Source organism: Lactuca saligna, chromosome 4, assembly GCF_052625555.1.
Source record: "Lactuca saligna cultivar CGN05327 chromosome 4, ASM5262555v1, whole genome shotgun sequence".
NCBI lineage: Eukaryota > Viridiplantae > Streptophyta > Magnoliopsida > Asterales > Asteraceae > Lactuca > Lactuca saligna.
Genome location: NC_136420.1, coordinates 121,400,335 through 121,406,590, shown reverse-complemented (window position 1 = coordinate 121,406,590; position 6,256 = coordinate 121,400,335).

Genomic DNA, 6,256 nt, shown 5'->3' with positions numbered 1-6,256 from the left:
AAGTGATCTTAACTTGTCTTCTATAGCCTTCTTCTGGTGTATGAAGTCTTTCATACTCAATGCCTATGGATATGAATCATGTTCATAATTCTCAGACAAAAAGTATTTAGCTAATGGAGAATACCTTACTGGAGTTCTTCATTCTCTAGTAGACTTGGACCTATGGACAGTACGAGGTTAAATCTGTGCATCATCTGCAACCTCATCCTCTGAACTACTATCCTATGTGCTCCCACTATCTCTAAATACATTAGATCCCCACTGCTTCCTAAACTTTCACCCATCTCTAGAATACATATAGGTCTTGTTACATCATCTTTAGAAATATCTTCAAACTCAACTTTATTATATGTTCATCCTTGTATAGAGCTTTCTTATTGAATATAACATCCCAAATTGTTATAACCATTTTGTTTTTGTTATCCAAAAAATGGTACACCATGTCATCCAACCCATAGCCTATAAAGGTGCACTTACTTGCCTTAACTTTTAGCATATTTCTCTCAGAGTATTTAAATTTTACATACTAGACATAACCAAAAACTTCAAGTGTTTGAGTTGAAATGTCACGAACTTTCCGTTGCTCTTGTGGAATCTTGAGCACTATAGGGACTGAGGGCCTTCTACTGATTGAATATACTATTGTGTTAACCGAATCAGTCCAAAATATATTGGGTAAATGTACATGGAGTCTCGTGCTCTTAGACCTATTATTCAATGTATGATTCATCATCTCAGCTACTTCATTTTACTGAGGTAACTATAGCATCTTCATTCTATTTTCACTCATATGACCAAGGTTTTAGTGCCATATAATGGATTCCCCAACTTTATTAACAATGTGTGCTTCATCTTTAGAATCTCCACCATAAATTCCCTTTCTTCATTCCATTGTGGATCACCAAATGTAACATAGTGGCCCTTATTATCAAGTTTCCCTACTAGATCAACATTCTCTTTAAGTATAGAATGAAATTGATATTCTTCAAAGTCCAATTTGTTTGTAAAGTCATCTTGAGAACCATGTGCTCAACACCTCTGATATCTAAGCACTTTTTATATGCTAGTATGAAGTTCCCATTGTAGTGCATTGGAATTTTCTATTACATCTTTGGAATGACTAGAATGAAATAACACACCCGAATCCATGATACATGATTCTATTAGGTTTTTGATATGATAAATAAGTATGTAATCATAAAAATCTGCTACCACATTCATCTCCTTCTGGCGTTTACTGACCAAGGGCTTCAGACACTAATTTCTAAACCGACAACTCTCTTTGTAATTCAAACATGTAACATCCTTCATGCTATTTTTCCACCCCTTTTTCCCTACATTGATCTTTCTATACCATTATCCCATATATTAGACCTCCTTCATTTGTCTTTCGTACTCAGCAGACTACTGGAAGATTACATGTTACTCTAAATGTGTACATCGTCACCAAGGATTAAATCTCGAATAACTTCGAATGCCAGCTTATCATGATATATAACAAGGATATCTAACATGTATACCATGGGAACATCAATCACACACACATATTTGGGCGACACTAAACCCCTAACCCTCATCCATGAAATCACCCGAGGAGGGATGAAACCCGGTATTGGGTTACCGAGGATCTACAATATAGAAACATAGTCATCATCCAAATGTATAAGATTAAGATGCCAAACTAGTAGCAAACATAATTATGTTAAAAAACATTTTTTCTTGCAAAATAATTATTTTCACCTTAAAGGTATACATAAACCCATTCATGGTATGTGAGTCCCTCTAGCCGATTCTTCAATAGTAGGGCTACATAAACATGATACATGTTGAATTGGTCCAAGTTAGACACAAATGCAATCTATTGTTCTTTCACTAGCTACCGAACAATGAAACGATTTGAAATCGAGTATTACAACTCTCCCCTACTTAAATTTGATTTCGTCCTTGAAATCATTCCTTACCATTCCCGGCATGCCCGATAGGCCAAGGGACACAGTCATAACCTTGAGCATACAACGACCTTCCCAAGGAAACCGAGCCGAACCCAAGAAAAACTTTCCAATCCGAAGAAGACGAATCCAAAATCCCATGCATAAACCAACCCTACTTTTTCTGAAATCTGAAATCTCGAATTGGTATGACTCCCCGACTGACCGCCCATACTGAACCATTGCTAAATCTATTCCACTTATCCCCCAACTGGCTACTCGTCTTCTAATAACTTGAGGTCCCCATTAGAGAACATAATCACTGTCCAATTATTGATGTAGAAAACTTTTACTTGATAGAAGGCTCATATAATCCTTCGAGTAGAGGACTCATCCCTGCAACGGTTAGACTTAAACGAGAGTTGCACAACAAGGTCAAATCTTTTACTCTGAGATTATTTAACCCAAACTGCAAGTGATCTAACATATTCTCCAATAACAAGCGACTCCACCCATGAGATCCAAATCAATAATACCATCTTGACTTATCTTGTTGTCCTTCACGAATAGAATCAATTCAAGACACATTCATAAGAGCTTGATCTATCATCAAAACTGAACCCATTCATTACCCTTGAACACAACGATTGATGCCCTTGGCATATAGATACCCCAATTTGTATTCCACTGAAACGAAAATCCTACACAAAACACTCACGCTACCCGATTTGAGATCTTACCCAAAAACCAATTCGATACTCAACTCATAACCCGAGATCCACAAATCTACATTTGCATCTCACACCAAAACCTTTTGATTCCCGATGACCCTTCAATTGACCGATATATATATATATATATATATATATATATATATATATATATATATATATATGTCACACCCCCGAACCAGACGACGGAAACGTCCGGGGGCTGTCGTGACTCAATTGAAATACCATCACAATGAATATACATGAAACATAACATTATACATCACCAAGCATTGGAATGATACAACTGGTAGCGTTCACATCCATTACATTGTTTCAAAATATTATATTCCAAAATACATGGTTCATTGTTACTTAAACAACCGCAAAACAATCATATAATATTGTCCTTTCTGCACTTATCTGTTACCTGAGAATACAAGTATTTTGAAAAACGTCAACATGTGAAATGTTGGTGAGTTCATAAGTAATGTTTAAAATCCAATGTTTGTAATGTTTAAAAAAAAAACCACCAGAAAATCCGATATTTTCTGAAAATAGAATAGCGTAAAAATATGTGAAGATCCGTGAGTATGCTTGTTTGAATTCTATAGATGTAAGCGTAATAGTTGTGAAATTCAACATGTAGTTCATAAGTGTACTCGTTGAAAACCCTAGGAAAACCCGACGTTTTCCTATCACTTTGCTTTACTTATTTCGTGTATGGTTATTTCGTTACGTTAGAGGTATTTGTTGAGCTCCGGAGGCATTGAGTATACAGTGGGTGGTGAATTGTTGTAACGTCCGTTAATGAAAACGTCCAGTCGACAACCGTACTAGTGATCCCTTAGGCGTCACTCGCACTTATTCACACAACTCAATCCTCCCGGACTTGTGTAGTCCCACGACCGAAGGGAAAAAGAGAAGGTGCGAAATCCTCGGTATTTCCCTACGTCGTTCAAGACCATTGCAATTGCGAAGGGCCCGAAGCCCAACCCGCAATCGTGAGTTCCCAACTTTACTAGCAGCACTGAAGGACCCTTGGGGACCAGCAGCATGTTTGCCATTGAAAGTCCTTTTACACGCGGTCGAGTCATATTAGACCCAACTACATGTAAGCAAGTGTCCTTTGGGCCTAAAGATCATGTCATCGGGCTAGCTAGGCTCGACAAGCATGATTTGCAACTTTTGGGCCTAAGGAGTGTACGTCGATGTATTGAGTAATTCCACGAGAGTAAAGAGTTCCAAGAGTTTCATATGTGTATTGAGCGTTATAGTGTTAGTAGTTTTGGATTTGTTATTGATTCGAGACCGAATCAATTCGTTTGGTAACGATTGTTGGTGATATTGTGTATTGTAATTCATCGAGAGTCGTAGTGTCAATCTTTGTTCACAACGAGTGTATTGAATTACCATTGAAAATTTTCTTTTTACAACCCCTCTTTATTTTGTAAATTTACTTTTTCACCCCTTTAAAAAAAAATTTCCGGTTTAGTCCTTAAACCATTTTTCTTGACATTTTAACACCAAAAATTATTGAAATTAATATTTTTCAGCATATTTTTCATTGAAAACAGTTTAAGTCCCTGAAATTGCAGTTTTCTCGGTTACGACCCCTCTTTTTCTCAATTTTTACATTTTTGGCCCAAATTGGAGAATTTTTGCAACTTTGGTCCTTTTTAAATTTGTAAAGCATGTTAAACCTTTGAAAAGTACTTGTGACACTAATGGTCCATTGTTTTACAGAAAAACACAGTTTTGGCCCTCCAAAACAGAAATTTCGCATAATGGGCCCTATTGGGCCGAAATTGTCATTTTTAGCCCATTAAGCTTGAAATTTATGTTTTTAATCCTCCAAATAGTATATTTTCAGAAAATACATTATGGAAACTGTTTTGACTCATCTCACCCATCAGATTTCATAATATTTCATTTTAGGCCCTTCAACTTCGTATTTTTAACATTTTGTGTCAAAAAAATGAGTTTTTAGCCCAAAATAAGTGTTGTCAAGCCATTTGGCTATTTTTCTTGGTATACTTTGCATGTAGTAGTATATTTTATGCTAGTATAAGATATATCTCGGTTTCTAGCAATTCATAACTAGATCTAGCATCAAAGTCATACAAAACATAGATATAAGCATATAAATCAACCAAAACATACACATAATGATGGATCTACACCTTTGCTTGTATTCTCCCCCACAAAAACTTATAAAAACCGAAAATAAGGGGGTATGAAGCTCACCTTTGGATGTTGATTCAGTTTTTGAAGAAAGGATGGAAGAGAACTTGGTGATTTTTGACCCTAGTACCCTTTGATGAAGATTTCGAGTTTATGGAGTTCTAAGACACAAGTTTATGATTTCATGAGAGTTAAGAAGAGATTTTTGAAAATAAGAAAGAGTCCAAAGCATGGATCCAAGTGTAGCCTTACCTTAGATGATGATTTTAGTGGAGAATTTTCCTCTTGAAAGCCTCCTAATTTTCGAGATTTTTGTGTGGAGAGGAAGGAGGATTTCTTGAGTAATCTAGAGAGAATTTGTGAGGTGTATGTATGTGTGCTACTCTCGGCCGAACAAGAAGAGGGAAAGAGAGAGATAAAGTTGCATGAAGAAATGAGATGGCATGGAGGTTTGGAGGGTAATGCATGGATAACCACCATATAATAAAGATGTGGCATGCATTAGTCAACCCTTCCTCTCCTCTTCTTGGATTTGGGCCTTGGGCCGAAAATTTGGGAAGGAAAAAGGTTTTTGGGCTTTTTGCCCCTAAGCCCAATATTAGAGTTAGTTTGAGTGAGTTTTAACCAAAAAAATATAATATGATTTTTACACTTTGTTGGGCTAGTTTAGGTTAATCATGGTTCATAATTTTGAATTTATTTCATTCTAGGCCCAATATGGCCCAAAATGTTGAAATAAATAGATGTGGGTCCAATTAGAGCCCATTTAAGGGTTCTAAGCCCATGATAGTCAAATTGGAAGCTTATTGATCCATTTAGGTCCAATAAGGAAGTCCTAGTCCCAAAATGGACCTAATCAAGAACTTCTAGGGTTTCCAATTGCTTGATGTAGTGAATTGGGGTTTAGTTTTCCATTGAGTAAGCATCATACATGCTCTTGAGTTTTTGAATTCAACATTTACTTGAGTATAGTGATTACAAGACACAAAATTTCTAGTTGTGACAATATATGTTCCTAAGCTATCTCTGAGACTACCAGTCTCGCACCTGGTCCAACCATCAAGTTCCCAAGAGTCTAAACAACAAGGCTACCCAACCTAGTAACCCCTATGCATCACACACTTACCACCCATTTGATCGTGCAACTCAAGATCCAAAACCTTGACCCAACGATCTCTACCAGGTCCAACCTGTATTGCCATAGTCACACGGGTCTCGCCCACAGGACCCACCCATCAAGAGCTACTCATGCCTGATTCCGCCTCGGACCCCAATGGTCCTCAACCTAAAACTAGAATACTCCTCGAGAATCATGGCCGGTGTGCCCAAGGCACGAACCAATTCCTCCACCACACTCGTGAGCATCTATAACAATAATCTACCTCGAACTGGTGAATTCTACGATCCCATCACAGTCTTACAACACATCAACCA